Source organism: Cetorhinus maximus, chromosome 4 (genome assembly GCF_964194155.1).
Source record: "Cetorhinus maximus chromosome 4, sCetMax3.hap1.1, whole genome shotgun sequence".
In the NCBI taxonomy this organism is placed as follows: domain Eukaryota; kingdom Metazoa; phylum Chordata; class Chondrichthyes; order Lamniformes; family Cetorhinidae; genus Cetorhinus; species Cetorhinus maximus.
The window spans coordinates 104,815,897-104,841,681 of NC_135882.1; the positions used below are offsets into that span (position 1 = coordinate 104,815,897).

General features: G+C 45.6%; 1 protein-coding gene across 1 annotated transcript in view; it reads left to right on the forward strand.

Moving 5' to 3' along the window:
- kcnq3 (potassium voltage-gated channel, KQT-like subfamily, member 3) overlaps window positions 1–25,785 on the forward strand; it is a 536,749-nt gene that overhangs the window by 289,195 nt on the left and 221,769 nt on the right. The gene's annotated exons all lie outside the window — the stretch shown is intronic.

Consider the following 25,785-nt stretch of genomic DNA (forward strand, 5'->3'; position numbering starts at 1 on the left):
GACATCAACCTTTCCGCTGGTTCATTCCAAACATTCCAGAACAAATTTATAAATCAAACCATCCAACACTGCATGAAAACCTCAACTAACCACCCTTGCGCATTCTCTTAGGTGCTTTCCCTGTCCTCGTGCCCCTACAATGTGCTACTTCAGTGGCTGCAGCATGGCTGGTGGAAGACTGCTGACTTGCAGTCAAGAAAATGCAGATGGCCTTGCAGGATGCCTTCAAGCAGCTCTGAGGCTTTAGTGTCTAACTTTGGACTGCATCATGTTGGCGTGGGTGACAGCAGTCTGGGCTAGCTGGCTGAGTGGCAATGCAGGTGCATTATCGAAATGGCAGTGATGGAAGGGTGAATGCTGACATCCTGAGAGAGGGCAGCAATTTGGTTCTCCACAGAGCTACTCCCTTGGGGTGGTGACTCAGCAACCCTGGGAATCTGTTGAAGGACAGATTGCTGGATTGCTGTGATACCCTGCAAATCCCTCTGAACACTGGTTATCTGCAGCAATGATGGTAGTAGTCTGAGTGTGCGTGGCAACAAGTTAAGCTTGCATGACTTGGGTCTGAGCTTTGACTGCAACACCCAAACATTAGATGGCTTTTGCTTGTGCTGCATCAGACACCGCATCACATTTGGGTCCACAAGTATGCTAATGGAGTTGGCAGCCACTTCCATCCTGGAAAGGATGGGCTCCAAGCTCTGCACAGAGTCCTGTGTTAAGTTGATGCTGAAATCCTTCATGCTCCCATTGAACACAGGCCTATCAACTGACCAAGCATTTTATTGTACATACCCATCAATCTTCCTCTGTATTCACTCTATTGAAATGTTCATCTGAGTCCATTGCAGCTTTACTCTATGTATGCTCACCCTTGAGCTGGTGTCTGTGCTACCCTTGCCCCCAACCCTGGCTGCAGGCCACTGTTATGGGAGGACTGCACAGTTTAACTAGCCCCACTACCCCACAGGTTGCAACATTAGTTTAAATATTCAATCCACTCACCAAAATGGCTAATTATTTACCTTCACTAGTGTTACCCAGAATAAAAGAGACTTTAACCTGGCTTCTTTCAATAAACAACAAACGTATTAGTTTACTATAAAACCAGTCTTGTCAAATAAAAAGGCAAAGGTTATTAACATACAGTGTGAAATGTGAAAGTATACCAATTACTCTTCCAAGATATCCTAAGTCACACATACATACATAACAAACACATATACCAAAAAAAAAGAAATAAAAATAGAGGGATTTTGCCAAAGATTGAAAGTCAATGGTGTAAAGCTGGGATGGGAGGAGTGCGCCTATGATCAAGCTCCACTACTCCACAGGCTGTAACATTAATTTAAAAGTTTAATTTTCACAACAAAATAGCCAATCGACTATTTCCCCCACTGATGCCCAGAATAAAAGAATCCTCAACCAAGCTTCTTTCAGTAAACTCAGAACAATTGTTTATTATAAAACAAACATTCTTTTAACAAGTTGCAAGTACTGGTTAACACACAATTGCAATCAGGAAGTATAACTATCTACCTCTTCCTAAAGAATTCCCCCGGCACACACACACACACACACACGAAGGATAAACAGATAGGCCTGAATCTTCTGGTCGGCGTGCAGGGGCAGGCCCCGCTCACCAACACCTAAAATGACACGAGGTGACGTCAGGCGTGCATCCCAAAATCACTGCGTGTTATTCTGATCTTCGGTTCAGCGGGTGCGCACCAGAGTTGGCTGCATGCCTGCCGAACTGTCAAAGGTCTATTAAGGCCATTTAAATAGCAATTGAAATAATTAACAGGGCTGCCCGTCCAACCTTAAGGTTGGCGAGCAGTCGAAGAGCCCAGTCAGCCTTCGCATTTTTCATGGAACCTCATCCACAGGCGGGATGAGGTTACGTGAAGGGTTTATAAATGTAATAAAAACTTTTATTAAAATTCATTGACTTTTCCCAGCTCATGTGATGCTGCCACATGAGGGGACAAGTCTGAAAATTTTTTGTTTCTTTATTTCAATTTTTCATAAGCAACGTAATCTCCCTGAGGCAGCTCCGTGCTCCGAATCTCCCTCCTCCCCCCGCACGCACAGGGAGCGCTCTGCGCTTCCAGTCGGGCGTCACACTGGGCGGGCCTTTATTGGCCCGCCCACGTAAAATGGCGGCGCATAGCTGATCATGGGTGGCGATTGGCTGCGCACCCGCCCGCACCCGCTCCTGCCCAGCCTGCCCCATAGAGTCTCTGCAGGAATGGGTTTTAGTGGATGGACATTATAAAATAAAGGATAAAGCTTGTGGGGGCTCAAGGCTGTCGACCTGTAGTTCTCTCATGTGAAGACAGCCTGCTGGTCCTGGTTGGCATCTGGAAGTTCTTACCAACTGGTCTCAGCTTTGCAGCTCCAAAGGCAGACTAGTTACACTGTGACGTGGGTTCTCTGGCTGCAGGTTGATAGCCGCACGCTCTTTTAGACAAGGTAGAAAGAAAGAGAGCCAATTCCTACCTGTGCTTTTTCCTCAACAAGCCTGCCTTCAAGCTCTGAAGAAGGGTCATATGAGCTCAAAACATAAACACTGTTTCTCTCTCCACATATGCTGTTAGACCTGCTGTGTTTTTCCAGCATTTTCTGTTTTTGCCTTCAAAACCTGCAGGTTCAAAACCTATTTTTTCCCTCCCTCTGCCATGTGATTTCCAGTAAGTTACTAGCCTTTGCTTTTCTTCAGTTTTTTTCTCCCCATCAATTAAAATGACTGCAGTTCAAAACAAACAACCAGATCTTCCTCAAGTACCATAAGGGTCGGATGATTTCTTGGAAGAGGCCTGCTTGCTGACAGCTCCAAGGTGAACTTATGATCTTTTTAAAAAAAGATCCCAGGTTAACATCCAAATGTACAGATAATGCCAAGTCCTTCCATTTAGTAAAAGAAAATTTCAGTCTTGAGGGATATGATTTCAACAGTGGTTTGGAGAAAAAGGAAAGGTGATGGAGTCCTTGAAATGACATCTAGGTTATGCAGTTGATCTCTCAGCACTGATCTGTGAAACAATCGGTGAATCTTGCACTGCTTTTCAGGCGGATTTGAGGAACACCTGCAGGTACTCAATTCCAGTACGTAGAGTAACTTGGAAGCAGCTAATATTCACTAACGGCTGTGGACCAGCTCTGGACTGCAAAAGGGCTGCTGTCTTCCTTCTCAAACAGTTGGTCCTTCTTCTCAGAGCAAAATCAAAACCCACTTTGAAACACAGATCCAGGCATAGTTTTTTTCCAGAGCCATAAACTACCATGTGACCCCTTTTGTACACAGTCCACCAGGGTCAAGGGGTTTTCAGCTTCTTTACTCAATGGAAAGTGGGGTGTAAGGAAGATTAGATGTGAATATAACATCATCTTTGATTATTTCTGCCCTGCCACTGGCCACAGCCTCAGCCTTAGCCTCAGCAATGGCCACTCCAATGATGGTGAGCACCATCTCCTCCTTGTTAAGACACGCAAGCGTGCCTATCCCACTTTGATTAGGTGTTGCTGCCTCTGGTTGCGCACCACCTTGTCCTGCAAGAGAGGCAAGTGTGTCAGTGGATGTGGTGTAATCTGTCTGGGTAACGTGTCTGTCATGTTTGAATAGCTGGCAGTTTGTGTAAGCTGTGGGCTATGGATTTGAGGTTTGCAGCAGGATGTGAGAGTGAGGCCAAGCTAGGAATGTGAGCTGTGATTGATAGATATTGTTTATAGGTGAGAGGGCCAATTGGCTCAGTTGGCTAGATGGTCAGTATGTGTTTCAGAATAATGCCAACAGCTTGGGTTTGGTTCCTGTTCCAGCTAAGGTAGATTTGGGACCTGCCTCCTCACCCTATTCATGAGAGTGGAAGTGAAATGCAAACCGCCAGTGACTAAAACTGCCAAGAAAATAGTTCAGGATGAAGCATCAGTGGACAGTTAGTTTAAGAGGTGAAAGCTAGCCTTTAATAAACCTGGCTTGTTTGCTGAGATATGCAGCTATTCAGCAGTGTGTTTTGTGCTGACTGCATTAGCAATGCTGAAAATTAACATGCATTACAGAGTTGGCGTACTGCCTACATTGGAAGCAACAGAAGCAATTGGAAGCACATTGCAATCCCTATGCCCATTTTTGGGACTTATCAAACTTTGCCCCCAGTGGGTTCAAGCCAAGAGGGGCACTAACTGAAAAAAAAAGACAGATCAAATTCTGAAAAGATTTTTGGCGGTTATGGGCCAAAGATAATATCCTTTTAGATAGCTTATAGCTTTTAGATTTTTCATCTTTTGAGAATTTAATTAGTCTGGGTCTGATTTTCTTAGCAGCGAATGTCCATTTTCAAGCACACAAGTCTCACGTAAGAGGTGGAGATCTATTTTACTAGGATTGTGCCCCAATTACCCTGTGCTTAGATTCTTAGGCCAGGGATTTTCCCGTCGGCGAGCAGGGTGGGGAGGCGGGGCCCACTTGCCAACATGGAAATGACGCACGGTGACATCGGGCGGAACTCCTGACGTCACCGCACCCCATTTAAATTTTCAGGCAAGCGGGGGCTCAGCAGAATCAGCTGTGTGCCCGCCGACCTGTCAATGGCCAACTGAGGCCATTGACAGAGTCATTTAAGTAATTAATGGACCTGCCCATCCAACCTTATGGTTGGCGGGCAGGCCGGGAGCCCTGGCGGGAATTAGAAAAAGCATGAAACCTCTTCCATGGGTGGGATGAGGTTTCATGTAGGTTTTAAAAAATGTAATTAAATTAATTAAATGTCAGGGAATCTTTTTTTTCTCTATTTTTAATATTTTTTACAGTAGAGCTGATCTCCCTGAGGCTGCACTTAGCCTCAGAGAGATGAGTGCGCTCTTTCGTGCGCATGCGCGAAAGAGTGCACTCTCGGGTTTAGGGATTCCCCCCGCCCGCACAGGGAGCGCATAGCGCTTCCATGTGGACATCACGCTGGGTGGGCCTTAATTGGCCTGTCCACTTAAAATGGCGGCGCGCCCCTGATTGGGGGTGCCGATTGGAGGTGCGCCTCCACGCGCCCACTCTTCAACTTCCCCCCCCAACATGGGGAAAATTCTGCTCTTAGTGATTTCCCTGAGGGGCAAAGCAGGCCCTGAGTCTTCCAATTCATTCATGCATTTGAAGCAGGGCAGAGTGATATTAGTCCTCTTATTTCAAATTCCTGTCTGTCTGGCCTGGGGGCATTTCACAAAGGTGGTATCCTGTATACTCAGATCTCAGACCTGGAACAAACCAAAGGTGGATCTGAAGGTGAGTGCACCCAGCCAGAAGATTTAAAAGCTGACAGGTAGGCCTGCTGCTCTTTCCCAAGAGAATGCTATGCCGGGTGCAGAATGAGGCTGATTGGATGTATTCCTGGTCAATTCATAGCCTCTCACCTACAAATGCTTCGCTAGGTAACCTTCCCCCCGCACCCCCCCCCCACCCCCCAACCCCGACTCCAACACTCTTAATGCATGGAAGTGTTCAAATACATTTTCTTTAATATCCATATGATTTTTCCCCTGGGTTGCACACAGCACTGCCCTGGAGAGTAACACGTAATTCCTGGAAACTCCAGGACAATCCTGGAAGGTTGACAGTCCTAAGGCTGAGGCATGTTAATTGCCCAGATCACCCAAATCTACTGTAGCTCAGCCTTTTTGACTGTGCCATGTGTGTTCGGTGCCAGGGAAGAAGGGACCTAGGGAAACCCATAGGCCTGGATTTTCGTTCCCGGGTTCGGAGCGGAGAAACGGGACATTTCGAGACTGGCGACTCTCATGGAGAGGGGCTTCAATCGGATTGAGAATTATCTGATTGGGTTACGCTCTGACCTGCAAGCCCTCACAGTGCTAATGGCCACAGGTGGTCATTCGCAATGTGGGAGATGTTCTGGGCACCAAGTGTCGCCACTCAGTGCCCATCATCTGCGGTGAGCAGGGAGGTCCAATGTGACCTCACGTCGGCACAGCAGCTGCCTGTCGTCGCTGCGGGCTCCTCTCAGGGCGCTCCGGATGAGGGCAGCAGCTCCTCTGCTCCTCTGCCAGTGACCATTGGATCCATTCAGGCTGCGATAACTGAGGAGGTGCCAGTTGTGGAACTGGCCACTCCCTCCCAGGCGGGGCCATCACAGGCTCCACGGGCCAGAGGATGGCGGCCAAGGTCATCAAGGCCAACAGGACCGCAGAGTCAGCAGGCTGTCTCACAGCCACTCCGAGCGATGGGGCGGCACCAAGACGTAGCACCCGCAAACGTAAGCATAAGGCACGTTAGGCACTCCACGGGTTTGTCACTGGTGATTTTGTGTTGGCCCTAGATTAGGGCATATCATATCATTATGTACACCAGAGCAATGCTTGTGGTTTATTTTGGTGGGAATAAAATCCACTTTTCTGACCATGGCTGAGGGTGTTTCCTTTGTGCTGCATTTGTATGTGTCACAGACATCTCATGAGTGTTTGAGTGGACACTGATGTTTCTGTACTAAGCCCTGAGTTGCAGTTGATGAGGTGGAAGATGTAGCACCCAAGTGCCATGTGTGGAAGCGCCAGTCAATGCTGGTCCTGCTGATCCATGAGTGTGGAGCTAGCTGAAGGATCATTGGATTAAAGTGCCCAGGGTGTCCCTGCCTCCTTGGTGTAATAGCAGGTCAGCGTGCTGCCCCTCATCATTGCCCTGTGCTTCCTCATCCTCTGAGCCACTGCTGGATTCATCATGTGCAGCCTCATCCACTGCGTCAAGGTCTTCATCGTCAACTGCATCCCCCCCTTTCCAGCGCAAGATTGTGCAGAGCGCAGCATGCTACCACTATCACAGAGACGCGATCTGGGGGGTACTGGAGTGCGCCCCCTGAGCGGTCCAGGCAACGGAAGCGCATCTTGAGAAGACCGATGGCTCTCTCCACCACAGCCCTTGTGGTGTCATGGGTCCTATTGTAGCGCTCCTCAGCTTCTGTTCTTGGATGGCGGAGAGGCGTCATGAGCCACCTTCTGAGGAGAGCCCTTATCACCCACCAGCCAACCATCCAGCCGAGCAGGAGCACTGAAGAGCCCCGGCACCTGGGAGTGTCTGAGGATGTAAGTGTTGTGGGAGCTGCCTGGGTACCTTTCACAGACTTGTAGAATCAGCATCCTGTGGTGACACACTATCTGCATGTTCATGGAGTGGAAGCCCTTCCTGTTGACGAAGGCACCAGGCTCACCTGCTGGCGCCTTGTTGGCCACATGTGTGCAGTCTATTGCACCCTGGACATGGGGGAAGCCAGCAATGGCCACGAAGCCTCTGGCTCGCTGTATCTGGCTTGCCTGGTCGCAGCAGAAGTGGATGAAGGTCAATGCCCGTCTGAACAGAGCGTCTGTAACCTGCTTGACACAAGTGTGGGCAGCTGATTGGGAGACACCGCAAAGATCACCCACCGAGCCCTGGAAGGAGCCAGGGGCATAGAAGTGGAGGGCAGCTGTGACCTTCAGAGCCTCTGGCATGGGGTGTCCGCCCACACAGTTAGGAGAGATCTCAGGGCCAATCATCTGACAGATATAGTTGACTGTCCCCTTTGACAGTCAGAGTCTCCTTCGACACTGCACCTCAGGTATATTGAGGTAGCTGCTTCGCCACCTGTATACCCTGGCAGCAGGATAGTGGCGTCTTTTGCGGCCCCTTGCACCTTGGACAACCTCTTGGCCCTGCGCCCCTTTTGCCTGCGCCTGGCCTCCCAAAGGTGGCTCCCCTGGAGACTGATTGTCCACTCCTGGCCTCCTCCTTATTCTATCCCTCCCTTCCTCCTCAGAGGAGCTGCCTCCAGTGGAGATGTCAGAACCCATACCCAGGCTAAAGGGAGGCCTCCGGAAAGCTGCAGGCCCGATAAAGATTACTGTCTGCAGAGTGCTGAGCTGAAGCTTCAAAGTACAGAGAAAGCTGTTGGAAATCGATCTGAACTGGTAACAATCACACAGGCAAGTTTAAAACACTTTCTGCATTAAATACTTCAGAAAAAACATGAACAGCCCCTCTGAGCCCACGTATCCCGCCCGTGGATGAGACTTGTTAAAAAAAATCAGTTACCCGCCTGCCCTTTGGGCCCGTGCGCCGAGGCGAAGATTGCACGAGCTCCTCAAAATCGGCTTCAATTGCCGAGTTAAAGGCCTTAACAAGGCCTTTAATTAATGGCGGGCGCGCGTCGTGCTTCAATGCGCGCCCACCCACCTAAATATCGTAATGGCGCGCGCTGACGTCGGGACGCTCGCACAACGTCAGTGCGTGACATTTTAAGCGCTGACTTGCGGGCTCCGCCACCCGGGCGTCAGCCATAAAATTCAGCCCCATGTTTCACACACCTGGGTCACCAAAGTTAGACATGAGTAGAGGCAGTTGCTGTTTTAATATGGGCAGCTGCCTGCATGAAATGTGCATGTGCAAATCCCGACCCAGGCCCATTCCCACTCAAATGAAAATGGTAGGTGCCATGTTTTGAGGCACTCCATCAGTGCAAAAATCCAGGCCATAATGCTCACATCAACATGTGAGGTTAAATATCCGTGGTAGTTCCGCTGAATATCTGAATCTTTGATGGGAGGTCCAGCAAAAACATGTCTTGGATTTCTGGCAATTTTGGGCCACAGTGACAGTCCATGATTGGAAGAATCCAAGTGGAATTTAGCCCCTGTGTATTTTATAAGACTACTTTCCTCTTAGCATAGGCTGTGCCTTTTTCTTATGTCTTAGCTGAAGGCCTTGTGTGGCTCAGCTGGAGTTTCACGGTATGCTCCTGCTGATCAGGCATTTCAGTGCAAACTGGCATGACATTTCGTGAAATATATAGAAATGTATTGGAGCGTAAAGAGTCATGCATTATTTCTTGTGATGTCTTCAGTTTTTTTGATGATTGATTTTATATCCTGACCAACTCATCAGAAACACTACAAGGATTTTTTTTCTAGCTTGGATTCACAACCAAATTCTATGATTTTTCCATTCTCCTGAATAACCTTTTGCACAATATGCTACATCTTTAAAGCAGGAATGGGTGATTAGAAAGGAGCCTGGCACAATGGAAAGCCATGGGCCAGAATTTTACCTGTCCCGCGGGCAGGCACGCGCCCAACCCGAACGGGCGTGAAATAGCGCGAGATGACGTCGGGCAAGCATCATGGCATCATCGCACACTGGCACGATATATCGCTCGGTGGGCGTGTGCCCTCCGACAATGAGGAAGGCAATTAAGCCAATTAACAATGCAATTAACAGCAATTTTATGTGGCCCATCCACACTTACGGTTGGCGGACGGGCCATTCTCCCAGGCGACATTCACATTTTTCCTCAAACCTCGATCCAGGGCGGGATGAAATCCCTGTGGGGAAATAAAATAAAAAAAGATATCTGGCGACTGTTTTTTTTTATGAGGTGTGTTTTCAGGTGCTTGATTGAGCTGCATGGACATATTTTGCAACAGTTTTATCGTTTCCTTTATCCTGTGCAGGTCTGTTGCTCCCTGGGGCAGCTGTCTGCCTTCAGGGAGCTCACTAGAAGCGCTCACCCGCACCCTCAGTTAGGTCGGTGGCCGTCCTCTTCCTGCCCCCACCCTGGCAGAGCTGAGCATTTCAGTGCTCATTTCATGCTGGTTGGCTGTTAATTGACCAGCCAGTGTGAAATCCCGGTCGGGAGCCGATCGTGGCCGGAGGCCCATTTCCCGTCCACTTCTGGGCCTGCCGATTGCGTATGCCCAACGAGCGAAAAGTTCAGGCCCATATATTAAAGGCAACATAAAAATTCAGCATCCGAATATCTATGGTCTTTATATTTATTGGTTTAAAGTAAACCTAATAAACTAAATTGTGAAGAAGGCAAAAACTGTAACAGCATCAGATGTTCAAATGCCAGGAACAAAAAGATACCTGTCTCAGTATAAAGTTGCATACTAAGGTGAAAGATCCATTCCCAGAGTTTGTAGCTGGTTTGACGTTTACTGTAATTCAGTTTCAATGTAAGAAAGTGTAGCATGTGAAAGGGCCGTGTCACGTTCTCTCCTTTCACAGACAAAATGGCTATTTAGACCCAATGCATAGGTGTTAGAACTTTGGCCAATGTAATTTCCATTTTGTTTTCATGCTTGCTGTATATTTTCTAACATTAGTATACCTTTATCTGCATTGTCGATTGACACTATCACCAACAGTTTATCAAAAGAATGGTTGCCGGGGAAGAAACAAATACCCAAACATTATAGGGGCAAATCTTCCTTGAAGCATACTGGGATGTTTTTTGACATTAAGGACAGGATTTTTCGGTCGGTATGTGGGCGTGATCAGCCCGGGAGCTGCCGGAGAACAGACCGCCAACCGCGACCGGCTCCTGACCGCGATTTCATGCTGGCTAGCCAATAAATGGCCAACCAGCACGAAACGCAAGCTGAATTGCTCAGTGCTGCCGGGGTGGGGGTTGGAGGATGGCGGGCACTGATATAAGCGCAGGCACAGGCGACCCCGCAACGAATGCTTCCTGAAGGCAAAGAGCTGCCTCAGGGAGCTGAAGACTTCAAAAGTATTAAATAAAGATTTTAAAATCAGAACAAAAATGTCCAATTACCACAAACAGTCACCTGGACATGTACATTATAAAAATTCTGTCCATAGGTTTTAAAATTTTCTTGCATTCCAGCAACTGGATGAAATTAGGTAGACATGACTGGCTGCAGGCTACCTATAGACACTTCAGCAGTGCAATATGTATATCTCCCATGCAAAAACTGTATGGGCAGAGTTTTGCCCTTGATGGGCAGGTGGGCCCCACTGGCTCAGCGGTGGGCGGGCAACCGATCGCTGCCGCCGAAACGGGCCCCGCTGCCATTTTAAGTGGGCGGGCCCAGCGTGTTGCCTGACGGGAGCAGGGGGGGTGGGGGATTCCGCAACTGCCAGAGTGCGCTCTTTCGCGCATGTGCGTGAAAGAGCGCACAGCTCCCTGAGGCTAAGTGCTGCCTCAGGGAGAGCTCTGACAGCTGTATAAACATTAAAAATAGAAAAATAATAAAATCCTTAACATGTCCCCCTCATGTGACAATGTCACACGAGATGGGACATGTTAATAAATATCACAAAAACTTTATTAAACCGGCGGGATGAGGTTTCATGTTTTTTCAGAAGCCCGCCGGGGCTCCTGGCCTGCCCACCAGCCTTAAGGTTGGACAGGCAGGGCCTTTAATTGGTTTAACTACCCTGTCAATGGTAGGCGGGCGGACAGCTGATTGCACAGTCTGAATATTGCCTTCCTGAATATTTAAATGGGGCGGGATGACCCATTTGGTCATTTTTATGTCGGCGAGTGGGCCCCGCCCCCAGCTCGCCAATGGAAAAGTCCTGCTCTATATGTCTTGTGCAGTGTTCCATTATCTTCACCTTCTCTAGTCATCCACCTTGTGATTGTGAAAGTCATCTGATATTAATTCTATCTTTACTGCCATGATCACATTGTCCTAAAAGCATTGTCACCTTCTTAAAAGACTGCAAGGAGTCATCACTGCCACATTCGTAACACTGCCGCTCCATCAGTAATCATCCGCTCAGGAATATAAAACTTTCAAATATTTGACCTTACTTCCTACTTTCTTAATTAAAATGTGCATTCCTTTTTCTGCCCATCTTAAGTGTTCTATCTATTTGTAGGCTATCAATGCCCTGAATACTCTCAAATACTTTAATTTATACCCCTTTAATGATTACAGCTCTGCAATTGTTCCAAACACAAAGGGGAGAATTTTCACCCCATCAGGGGGGTTAGACGGGAGCAGGCGTGGGCGGGCATATAGCCGATCACCGCCCGCAATCGGTTGCGGGCCGCCATTTTACGTGGGTGGGCCAATTAAGGCCCGTCCAGCGTGATGCGCATCCAGAAGCGCTCAGCGCTCCCTTTGCGGCTGAGGGGAGTAGGCTGAGTTGGGGCCTGCACTCCTTCGCGCATGTGCGTGAAAGAGTGCAGAAATCTCACTGAGGTACATAGCTGCCTCAGGGAGATTAGTGTGATTTTGAAAAATTTTAATAAGGACAAAAAAAATTTTTTAAGACATGTCTCCTCATGTGACAGTGTCACTTGAGCTGGGACATGTCAATAAATTTCATTAAAAAATTTTATTAAACTTTAAAAACCATGAAACCTCATCCCGCCAGTGGATGAGGTTTCATGTTAAATGCAAAGGCCGTCTGGGCTCTTCACCTACCCGCCAAGCTTAAGGTTGGACGGGCAGCTCAATTAAGTGTTTTAATTGATATTTAAATAGCCGTAATAGGCTTTAGACAGTTTGGTGGGTGCGCAGCTGACTCCGCTGCGCATCCACCGAACTGAATATCTGAATGGTGCGCGGTGACATCGGGGCGCATGCCCTACGTCACTGCCCGTCATCAGCAAGTGGGGCCTGCCCCTGCTCGCCAACCTGAAGATTCTGCCCAAAGCATAATATATCTCTATAGCTTAATCTTTAGAACTAAGTACCCTTCTAGAAATGGAGGATCAAAAGGTATCAGCACTCTAGATGAGGCCTCAACTCAGCCTTTCGTGTCTGTAGTCTGTATTTAATAGTCTGGGCAATACGCCCCAGCATCTTGTTTGTTTTGGCTGCTGCCTCCTGACATGGCACTTGAACCACTAGGGAGTGATCAATGAACACTCACAAATTTCTCTCCCTGTAACCCATGCCTACTCATACTCTATACTGATTTCTGCACTAAAATAAAAGCAAAATACTGAAGATGCTGGAAATCTGAAATAGTGGCAAAGTGTTGGAAATATTCAGCAGGTCTGGCAGCATCCGTGGAGACAGAAACAGAACTATCACAGAGAAATCACATTTCTATCCTCCGTCAGTTCTGAAGAAGTCATATTCAACTCAAAACATTTACCCTGTTTCTCTTTCCAAACCAGCTGCAAGACCTGCTGCGCATTTTCAGCACTTTCTGTTTTATTACTGATTTATACAGACTTACCTATAATGAAAGACATTTGGTAGTCTTGGGCCCAATTTCTCAGCCTTTTAGTTGCAATCTTGTTCCTTCATCTAAGATCCTAACTTTACTGTGCAATTTGGTATCATCCAAACTTGTTAACATTATCAGATAGAGTGCTTGCACCATGGCTGACACTAAGGTTGAGGGTGAAATGTTAGCCTGTCATCAGGAGAGATGCTTTGCTCTGCTTTGACTAGAGCTATAGGATCTTTTACATTTACTCACATATTGGGCTTCATGTTACTGGGCCAGATCTCCTGGTTAGCAGTGATGCTGGGCAGATGAGTGGATGGGTGGGAGGTGAGTGGGTGGGGCTGGGTGAGTGTGAGTGTTGGATAGACAGGTCAGGAGTTGGGTCAGGGGTGGGTAATTGGGTTGCAGTGAGGGCAGTTGCGGGTGGGTGAGAGGGTCTGGTGGGGAGGTTGGGGTGTGTGGGGGAGTTGCGTGATGGAGTCTGGGGGTGGGTGGGTGGTAGGGTGTGCTCCACTTTTAATCACTGACCTACGGCATAAATTAATAGTGGGGCAATACTAGGGCAAGTATCTGGGTAAGCATTGCACAATGGGCCCAACTCTCCGCCACTGAGGTCAGTGTCTGGGAGACATTCTCAGAGGGACCTGGCAAACACAGATCCAACCATTGGAAATTTAAACTTGCTGGGCACTTAATGCGCCTGTGTGCAGGTCTGGACTTCAGAGGGGTCCTGATGCACAACAGCAGTGAACGTCCCAACATGCGCCACTATTGGTATCAGAAGATCGCGCCCAGTGTCTCATTTGAAGGTGGTTCCTCCAACAATGTCGAACACTCTGTTGTACTGATACGTCAGCTTGGGTTATATCCTCCAATCCTGGAGTAAGGCTTGGACCTCCAGAATCACAGAATTGTCACGGTGTAGAAGGAGGCCATTTGGCCCATCATGTCTGCGCTGGTTCTCTGAACATTTTAACTTTGTGCCAATCTCCTGCCTTTCCCCCATAACCCTGCACATTGTTTCTATTTAAATAATCATCTAATGCCCTCTTGAGTGCCTCAATTCAGCCTGCCTCCACCATACTTCCAGACAGTGCATTCCAAACCTTAACTATTCACTGTGTGAAAATGTTTTTTCTCGCCTAGCATTTGCTTCTTTTGCAAAACACTTTAAAACTGTGCCCTCTGGTTCTCGATCCATTTATGAGCAGGAACAGTTTCTCCCTATCTACTCTGTCCAGGCCCCTCATGATTTTGAAAGCTTCTATGAAGTCTCCTCTTAGCCTTCTCCTCTCCAAGGAAAACAGTCCCAACTTCTCCATTCTTTTCTCATAACTGAAGTGCCTCATCCCTGGAACCATTCTCGTAAACCTCTTCTCCAATGCGCTCTCTCCAATGCGTTCACATCCTTCCTATAGTGTGGCACCCAGAACGGTACACAATACTCCAATTGAGGTCTAACCACTGTCTTATATAAGTTCATCATAACCTCCCTGCTCTTGTACTCTATGCCCCTATTATTGAAGCCTAATACTGTATGCTTTAGAAACAGCTCTCTCTACCTGTTCTGCCACCTTTGATGACTTATGTACATATACACCGAGGTCTCTCTGCTCCTGCACACCCTTTAGAATAGTATCCTTTAGTTTATACTGTCTCTCCATGTTCTTTGTACCAAAGTGTATCACCTCACACTTCTCTGCATTGAACTTCATCTGCCACCCATCCGCCCACTCCACCAAGATGTCAATGTCCTTTTGAAGATCTACACCGTCCTCCTCACAGTTTACAATTCTCCCAATTTTTATGTCATTCACAAACTTTGAAATTGTCCCTTGCACACCAAGATCTAGATCATTTATATATATCAGGAAAAGCAAGGGTCCCAATACTGACCCCTGGGGAACTCCACTACAAACCTTCTTCCAACCTGAAAAATACCCATTAACCATAACTTTCTGTTTCCTATCCCTCAGCCAATTTTGTATCCACGTTGCTACTGTCCCTTTTATTCCATGACCTATAGCTTTCCTCACTAGTCTGTTGTGTGGCGCTGTATTGAATGCCTTTTGGAAGTCCGTATACACCATATCAGTGGCCTTGTCCTCATCAACCATCCCTGATCATCAACCATATCTTCATAAAACTCCAGCAAATTAATTAGGCATGAGTTTCCTTTAACAAACCCATGCTGACTCATCCGAATCACATTTTTCCATGTGACTATTAATTCTATCCTGAATAATTGTTTCTAGAAGTTTCCCCACCACCGAAGTTAAATTGACAGGTCTGTAATTGCAGGGCAGATCTTTACAACCTTTTTTGAACAAGGGTTCAAAAACCCTTAGGATTAACTGTCATGTGGAAAGGCATGGACTAGTCAGGGATGGTCAGCATGGATTTGTTAAAGGAAGATCTTGCCTCACAAATTTGATTGAATTCTTTGAGGAAGTGACAAGAAGGGTTAATGAAGGTAGTGCAGTGGATGTTGTGTACATGGATTTTAGCAAGGCATTTGACAAGGTCCCATGTGGCAGATTGGTCAGCAAAGTAAAAGCCCATGGGATTCAGGGTAATGTGGCAAACTGGATAAAAGGTTGGATTTGTAACAGGAAACAAAGGGTAATGGTCGATGGATGCCCTTGCGAATGGAAAGTTGTCTCAAGTGGTGTTCCACAGAGCTCGGTGTTGGGACCCTTGCTGTTTGTGTTATATATTAATGATTTGGACATGAACGTGGGGGGCACGATTAGGAAATATGCAGATGCCACAAAGATTGGCTGAGTAGTGGATAGCGTAGAGGATAGCCAAAATCTCCAAAACGATATAGATGGGTTGGTGGAGTGGGTGGTAAAGTGGCATATGGATTTTAACTTAGAGAAGTGTGAGGTCATACATTTAGGGAGGTCAAAGAGTTACAGGGATTACACAATAAATGGGAATGTATTAAGAGGGATAGATGAGGTGAGAGATCTTGGGGCACAAGTACACAGGTCCCTGAAGGCAGCAGTTCAAGTAGACAAGGTTGTAAAGAAGGCATATGGAATGTTCTCCTTCATTGGCAGAGGTATAGAATATAAAAGTAAGGATATAATGTTGGAATTGTATAAAACACTGGTGAGGCCACAACTGGAGTATTGTGTGCAGTTCTGTTCACCACATTACAGGAAGGACATAATAGCTCTGGAGAGAGTGCAGAGGAGGTTTACATGAATGTTGCCAGGGTTAGAAAAATGTAGCTACGAGGAGAGATTGGATAGGTTGGGGTTATTTTCCTTAGAACAAAGAAGGCTGAGAGGTGACTTGATTGAGGTGTACAAAATTAAGGGGAATAGATAGAGTGGACAGGATAAAATTGTTTCCCTTGGTGAAGAATTCTAGAACCAGGGGACATAGATTCAAGATAAGTGGCAGAAGGTGTAGGGGGGACATGAGGAAGAACTTTTTTACGCAGAGGGTAGTGGGTGTCTGGAATTTGATGCCCAAGTTGGTGGTAGAGGCAGAAACTCTAAACTCTTTTAAAAAGTACCTGGATCTGCACCTTAAATGCTGAAAGCTGCAGGGCTATGGGCCGGGTGCAGGAAGGTGGGATTAGAAAGGGCACCTGGGTGACCTCGAGCTGGCATGGACAAGATGGGCTGAATGGCCTCCTTCTATGCTGTAACTTTTCTATGGTTCTATGGTTTGCAATTCTCCAGTCCTCTGGCACCTCCCCCAAACCCAGGGAACATTGAAAGATTATTGCCAGTGCCTCTGCAGTTTCCACTCTCACTTCCTTCAATATTCTTGGATGCATCTCATCCGGTCTCGGTGCCTTATCAACTTTAAGTGCTGACAGTTTAGCCAATACTTCCTCCTTATCAATTTTAAACTCTTCAAGTGACTGAGTTTCCTCCTCTGTCACCGTGGCCAGTGCAGCATCTGCCTCAAAAGTAATGACAGATGCAAACTATTCATTTAACACCTCAGCCATGCCTCTTGCCTCTATGTGTAAATCCCCTTTTTGGTCCCAACTGCCTGACTTAGAGGAGAGGAGCTCTAGAGCTCTAAAGTCTAGAAATTGACCCAAGCTGACACAAGCTGGATACAATTCTTTTCTCCAGTAACATTGCCCTTTAGGGTTGTCAAAGTCTCCACTTTTAGAATGCAGGTTTGAGATTCTCAACTTAAAGAACATGAAATGTATTTGGTACCTACTTCGCTAGTGTTTCAGAGAAAATAAAAGGACATGTGGGTAGAAGCTGCTCCAGATGAAAAATGGGGGCAACAATAATTTTGCAAGGCTATGTCCATCACCCAAGGACATCTAAGTTATTTGCTTCCATCTTGGTCTTAGATGATTTTCTGACATCCCAGGTAGCTGCCATAAACAGGAGCTTTGATTAATTTAAGGCTCTGTCTTGGAATTGGTGAACATTCAGCAGAGCTAAAATTCTTTGAAACACTGTCTTATCTATGAAAATATAACCTGAATGATAGAGGCTCTTAATTCCAGGCTAGGATGAGGTTCTGAAAGGCAATTTTGGAATACTGTTCCATTAAGGAGTCAACACCTTCATGAGAGGGTGAAGGGAAGGGAAGAAAATTTTTCTAATCAGAAATAATGGGGATTTAAAACCAGTCATAATAAAGCAAAAAATCTGTAACAATATTCAGTGTAACGATGAATTACAAAAGGACTTCGATCTGGGCTAGACAAACTGTGTTTCAGATAAATGCTATGATATTCCTATACAGAACATAATTCTACAAATAGCCATAAAATCCAACAACAGGTTTTTCCACAGATAAATATAATAACCATCCATCAAATATCCAAGTTTAATGCCTGTTATCTGATGTAATATATTCACTACGAGATCTTATTTAGGAATATATGGCTACTAATAGTATTACAGAACAAGTTATTCAGGAGATTCTTCTCACAAGACTGCAGGGGAACCATTAAAGCTAGAAATAATTCATGGAAAATAGATTGATTTAAGATAAAAGTGTCTTGATGGAAATGTAGAATAAAGGGTCAGAGAGTGACATGTTCAGAATCAAATAGTTGTTCGGCACAATACCCTTTGGAAAAAAAGCATCGGAGTGAATCTCACTGCATCAGCAGCAGGCATTTATTTAATCATTTGGCGTTACACAGGAAAATGTTACTTAATAACTGTTGGACAATACATATTTGGTTCAGTCAAGTAAGTCTAAAACAGTTAGTCAATATCAGGTAAAACTCATAAACATTAAGAAATGCATAGAAAAATTCAGCACAGCCCATTTGGATTTGTTAAAGCAAGACCTCAATGGAGAAAATGGGAACACAGGAGATAACATTCGATAAGGGGTCTCACAGGACTCACGTGATAAAAACTCAGACATGTGAAACAGAAATATAGAACATAAGAATAGGAAATAGGAGCAGGAGTAGGCCATTCATCTCATTGAGTCTGCTCCACCTTTCAATTAGATCATGGTTGATCTGATTGTGGGTTTATCTCGACTTTCCTGCCTACCCCCCTTAACCCTTCACCCTCTTGTCAATCAAAAGCCTGTCTAACTCAGCCTTGAATACATTCCACTGTGCTCTGGGGAAAATAATTCTAAAGATTGATGACCCTCTGAGAGAAGAAATTCCTTCTCTTCTCTGTCTTAAACTGTGCCCCCTAGTTCTAGATTCTCCCACACAAGGAAACATCCTCTCAGCATCTACCCTGTCAAGCCCCCTCAGAATGTTATATGTTTCAATAAAATCATTTGTCATTCATCAAAACTCTAGTGATAGGTCCAAGCTGCTCAACCTTTTATCATAAGGCAACCCCTTCATCCCAGGAATCAGATTAGCCTTTATTTAAGTTTAAGGCATTAGTTTCAGACCCAAATTTCTCACTCTGAAACTGAATGTGAAATTCTATCATGTTATGATCATTCTTATCTACCTTTACTATGAGGTCATTTATGAATCCTGTTTCATTACACATTACCAGGCCTAAAATAATCTGCTCCCTGGTTGGTTCCAGAATGGATTGTTCTAAGAAACTGTCCCAAAATACTCTACGGACTCATCTTCCTGGTTACCTTTCAAATTTGATTTCTTCAATCTATATGAAGATTAAAATCTCCCACAATGATTGCAGTACCTTCCTTACACGCCCCCACTATTTTTTGATTTATACACAGTCCTACAGTGTAGCTATTGTCAGGTGGCCTATAAGCCATTTCCATCAATGACTTCATTTCTTTACTATTTCTTATCTCCTCCCTAGCTGATTTTACATTTTAATCCTCCGAAACAAGATCATTTCTCACTATTGTACTGATTTCTTCCTTAATTAACAGAGCTAACTCATCTACTTTTTCTTTTTTCCTGTCCTTCTGAAATGTCAAATCTCCTTGAATATTCATGTCCCAGCTGTGGTCACTTTCAACCTAGGGCAGAATCTTACATTCTGGAGGCTAAGTTCAGTGGCGGATGCGGAAGTGGGTAAGATTCCCACTGTGGGGTGGGACGGCTGACTACACGCAAACTTGCGCTGTTCAGCTCATTACTAATGCATCCATGAGGAGCTCACCAAATCTCACAGCAATGGTGGACAGGAAGTCACTGTCCCCACCATTGCTTCATAAGGTCGAAGATCTGGATGCCATATTCAAAGGGCCATTCATTTACTGCAAGCCAGGGGCTCCGGTTTTTGCCAAGACCAAGATGTCACAGACCAGACAACTTGTGGCCCCATGGTCCAACGAAACCTTACTGGAGATTCTCCACCAGGCCATCCAAGAAAGGCGGAAGGTGCTGTTTCCCAGGGATGGCAGCAGGAGGCCCTCCCATCTGACCACAGTGGCCTGGGAGGACGTTGCAGCAGAGGTTAGTGCCCTTGCGGCCCACAAAACAACTAGCCAGCAGTGCAGTTAGAGGATAAATGATCTGTTGCACTCTGCCAAGGTAAGTGGCATTGTCTATTCGCTGCAAACTGACACTCATAAGGGCATCAGGCAGTGTAAGTGTGTGAGTGCGCAGGGATGTCAGACAGGAGTTTGGATTGCAGGACTCAGCAGCAGATGGACATGTGCACTGAATGTGTGCCTGGCACTTCATGTTCTCAGTGTTCTATCAGTGCAGGACTTCCTGCTTGGTATTAATTTACTGAGGGCTCAGGAACTGGCATAGGCATGCATGCTCCGAAACTGCTCATGCACACATTGGGATGGCACTCAATCCTTCAATCTGTCTGCAGGACAAAAAGAAAGCATGGTCCAAGACCAGAGACGTCATTCTAGACATTTGAGTCTGTACCCCTTGTGTGGAGCAGGCCACCGAGCTAGCTGGGGAGGAGCAGGACTGTGCCTGTGCTGAAAGCAAGGTAACACTCCCCAGGAAGCCAGTGAGGATGCCTCCAGTCTGCAGTTGTCAGCTGTGCCCGCAGAGTAACACATTGCTTTAATTAAGGGGCCTGAGTAAGCAGCCACTAAATCTTTATTTTCTCTACTCCAGGTACCATCAAGAAAAGGTGGGGGCCATCAAAGGAGACCAGCCAAAGAACCAGTCCCAACCCTACCTCCGAGGAGGATTCCTCGGAATCCTCAAAGGATGCACTGTCACAGCGTTCACCTGCACTCTCCACCAGCACAGCTACTCTCACCTTGGTGGGTGCACATTCTAGAGTAGACACAAGGGACAGAATTTTTCATATGGCAGGCGGGCTCGGTGGGAGCGGGCAGGGGCAGTCGTGGAGCCAATCGCTGCCCACGATCGGCTCCGCGCTGGCATTTTTTGCAGGTGGGCCAATTAAGGCCCACCCAGCGTTATATGCGGCCAGTAGTGCTCAATGCTACCTGAGCGGTGGGGGGAGGAGGGAGAGTTGGGGCCAGCGCTCTTTCGCGCATGCACGGAGCTGCCTCATGGAGATTGAATTGATATTAAAAATATTAAATAAAAGGTTTATAAATTTATTTAAACGTGTCCCCTCATGTGACTGTGTTACATTAGATGGGACATGTTTTTATATTTATGAGAAAAGTTTTATTTATTGAATAAAAGCTTTAGGAAACGTCATCCTGCTCGTGGATGAGGTTTCCTAAAAAACGCGAAGGCTGCTTGGCCTTTTCGCCTGGCCCCCCCCATCCGTAAGGTTGGACAGGCAGCATTAACAAGTACTTCAATTAATTTCTTAATGGCCTTAATAGGCTGTTTACAAATCTCAAGGCGCACAGCCGACTCTGGTGCATGCCTACTGAACGAAACATCGTGGGACTGCGCGATGACGTCAGGACACATGCCCAACGTCACCGGGCATCATTTTACGTGTCAGCGTGTCAGGCCCGCTCCCGCGCACCAACTGAAAAATTCTGCCCAAGGTCACAATCTGGTGAGCACATCAGTGACATGCGGCCACTGCTGGAGGAGCAAGTGACAACTGAGGTCTCTGACACTTGGAGGAGTGCTGGAGACCAGGCTGCTCAGCCTCATGCAGATGATGAGCCTTTGGGCTTGACCCTAAGACACATATTGGAGATGCAGAGACAGGCAGGGGAACATCAGGCTGGGATGCCAGAGGCCTTGCTCAGACTGAACCAAAGCCTGGAGGAGTCCGTCCACATTCTGTTTGATGTCATGGCTCCAGCATGTGAATGCTTGGCAGCCTCCATGAAAGAGAGGTGTTGGCCTTAGAGACTCAGGTCCAGCAGAACACAGTGGCTGCCAGATAATCGCTCTGACCTGCACTCCATCGCTCTAGCCATGGGTCCAGTGCAGCAGTGGCTAGGCAAGAGGGGGTCAGGGCACCTGACCTCCTGCCAGGTACCCCTCCTCCTCAAGGAGTCAGGGAGGTGCCATTGGCCACCCACAGGAGGAGAAGCGCCAACCAGACACCCTGGGGGCTTTGTCCCAGGACACTCCAAGGGTGCCCTGACCCTCCACATCCCCTCTGCCAGTGACCCCATTGCCTCCAGCAGGTCAAGCCAAGGAGGGTGCACTTGCACCTGAACAGGAGTCCCTGAGTACGGGCCACCAGAGCGCCTGCTAAAGTAATCTTAGTCAAAGGGCATAACAGTCAGCAGACTGTTTCCACCTCAGCTGTCAATGTCAGGACTGCACTTAGACGTAGTTATAGAAAAAAAGATAAAGAAGTTTTGAAGGCACACAGATAGCATGAGTGTACACCATTGTGTATACTTATGGCACTTGTAAATATATGTTCACTTGCACAGTTTGGGAGTGTCCTGGATTCCATCTTGCTGCTAGTTGCTTCAATGGTTGTGGGCATTTAAGGGTGTGGAATTTGGGTACACATCAGAGTCCGATAATTAACTTCTATAGATTCACTTCTCTCACATTATCAACATAGTGATTATTCAACAATCCCACATGTGCATGATTTGTTCTGATCTCTGAAAATGTGTTTAGCAAGGTCATTGAAGCTCCTGCTACTGTTGCCCTGATGTGAGATGTGGGTAAATACCAGAAGTATTCAAGGGGAAATGAACATTATAAGTGGGTGGCAAGTAATACTGCAGATGCAGTTTCAGAGCTGAGAGTGAAGATCTACACTGTCTTCTTAACAGTAGAAAACCAGAGGCTGCCCTACATGTCTGGAGAAAGCTGTGATTGGCACGTCCAATCGTGAATGGCCTTTCTTAGCAATTAGTCATTTTGAGCTAACATGCAGGTGAAGGCAGTAAATAAGGAGGTAATGGGGAAGTTAGTCTTGATTGCAAGAGGGATTTTGAGTGTAGGATTAAAGAGGTGTGTGTGCAGTTGACTGAACTCTTTGTCAGACCTCACATGGAGATTTGTTTGGCCTGCTCGTCTCCTTATCAAGGGAGGCAGCAGACCTCGCATGCAGAAAGATGTTGAATCTGAAGTCTGGAGATATGAAATAAACAGTTTACACATATTGAACAGCAAATTATCAGACATGCCCAAAATATAAGCACAAGGAGCTCCCAGACAACAATTCTATCCTGTGCTAAATTCCTATCCATCAGCTCAGCAGCGGATTTGGTGCCAAATGAATTCACTCGATTGAATATTTTAAAAATATTATTAATAATATTCTTTACCCTATGAGAAGTTTATATTCCTTCTTGAAATTCTGAATTTCAGGTGTAGCGCATGTAGACCAACTCTACAATTGATTACCTCACCAATGGATGAGCAATGTGCTTGTGCTTTGTTACTCAGACCTGAAAACTGGCGAGTCTCCCATTTTGAACCACGACTGTATACTGGGAAAACAGTAAAGCAGGATCATGCTAAAATAGTCAAATCATTTTTTGTTATTCTACAGAAGTAGAATTACATTAAAAGAGGATTCTCCAAAACACCTAGGACTACATTTTCCCATATTTTATTCCTCATGAAATTATTAACTAATTGGCAGGGATCTCCTGAATTATACATAATAATTGTGACCACGGTGTTGATTCAAGAATAGTTATTTATTAGAGCAATCATTCAATTCCTATGAAGCTCTAGGGATGCTGATCAGTCTGCTTCAGACACCTTCCATGTCATTCACACCCGCAACTACCAGTACAGTAAGGTAACTCAAATTTGCCTTCTTCCAGTATTTCATTGACTAATTTTTGCACCCTACTGGGTTTTAGATACTGGGAGGGAGGGCTTTAAGAGCTGTACAATCTTGGAGGGGAGGGCCCCGATGGAGGTACCCCCACCTTCCTACCCAACAGCAGCCTATGCAGTGTAAGCTGCTGGGCTACTTGCCTTGCTTTCAGTTTCCCCTGCTGCATGTAACGTAGCAGCAGAGGTAGAATGAGGTCCTTAAGTGGCTATCAATCAGCCTAAGGGTGGGAAGGTTGCCTGACACCTTTCCCCCCACCATAATATGGAAGATAGGTCAGAGGTGGGCGGGAAGATGGTGGGAAGGCCACTCGCTTTATTTTATGAGCCCCCTGCCTTCAAATGTGCAGCAGGGGGGCCATAAAATCCAGCCCATACAAACAGGAGTAGGCTACTGAACCCCTTGGGCCTATTCTGCCATCCAAGGGGAGCATGGCTAAGCTGTGACCTAACTCCATACACCCGCCTGTACCCATATCCCTAATATTTTAGTTAACAACAATCTATCAATATAGATTTCAAATTAACAATTGACCTGGCATCAATGGCTATTCGTGGAATAAAATTCCAAACTTCTACATCAATGCATGTAGAAGTGTTTTCTAACTTCATTTCTGAAAGGCCTGACTCTAACTTTCTTTTTCTTTCTTTACTGATTAAAATTTTTGGGGTCAGTGATCAAAAAAATTAATGAATTTGATGTGAATAGAACAGCTGCAGTCATGAGGAGAATATTGATTTTTATGAAATTGCTTTTTCTAATTGCAACTTTGGCTCATTAACCACCAGGAGCTACAATATAAATAAAACATAAAATTTGTAAATATAAAATATAATTAAAATAAAATACACAAGTTCTAAAATGGGTGCTGGAGCAGAGAGACCTGGGAGTATATGTGCATAAATCATTGAACATGGCGGGACTGGTTCAGAAGTGATCCAAAAGGAAAATAACATCTTGAGCTTTGTAAATAGTGGAACAGAGTACAAAGCATGGAAGGTATGATGAACCTTTATGGAACTCTGACTCGGTCTCAACTGGAGTATTGCATCCAATTCTAGGCACCACACTCTAGAAAGGACGACGTTTCTAGTTTCTAGAGTGCAGAAAAGATTCATGAGAATGGTTCCAGAGATAAGAGACTTCGGTTAGATGGATAGGTTGGAGAAACTAGGATTGTTCTCCTTAAAGAAGAGAAGGTTGAGAGGAGATTTGATAGAAGTGTTCAAAATTGTCATGAAGAGGTATTAATGCCTATAAGGTTCTTGGAAATTAGTTTTAAATTGGAATTGTAGTAGGGCCTGTGGCTATGTGTGTGGTTTAATTGGATTAAAGCCAGCTAGCCTGGGTGCTTTGATGTATAGTAGTTTTGAGATGTTAATTAGATAAACATAAGGAAGAGAAATGTACATTTGCATTTGTTGAACAAAGCATTCAAAAGAATGGATGAAATCTTGCACTTAGCTGGGAGACACCAAGCAATGTGTTTATATTACTAATAAAATTATTGGGATGAAAATGTTATTGTTAGAAGGTGTGACGTTAAAAGCCTAGGATACAATGGAAAATATACATTCAAAGGGAAGCTAGGTATAAACAGGAAGGAGTTTGTGTGTGTAAGCAGAGACATTTAAGGTCTAATAACCTGTAAGCCTACAACTGTGTCTGCAAAGGAAACAAATTGCAAGGAACCTCATTTTGAATTCATAAGGTCAAATGTACTTTGCCTGATATCTGTTTAAAGCCTATGGGTTATTGTTGCCTTGGTGAAGATTTACCTGGGAGTGATTAATTTGGGGATTTGTTTAATGGTTATTATGGTAGTAATTTGTAGACATGTGTATGTGTTTAATTTGTTGTTAAATTAATAAATGTTTAATTTAGTTTTATATAAAAAAAACCTTTTGGGGCTTGGTGGTTTTATTCCTGAATTAAAAGCTGCATCTCAAACAGACCAATTGAAAATATAGGTTATGACAGTTGTTCAAGTTTCCTTCTGGGATTTAAACAACTCAGTCTTTACCAACTGCTGTGACATAACAAAAATCATGAGAGTTTTAGACTAGATAAAGTAATTGTTTCTTTTGGTGGAAAGGTTGGGAACCAGGGAAGACTGGTTTATGGTGATTGCAAAAGAAGCAACATGAGGAAAATCTCTTTTACACAGTGGGCAGAATTTTACGAGTCAGCGAGCGGGGGCGGGGGGAACTCCCGACTTCACCGCACCCGATTTAAATTTTCAGG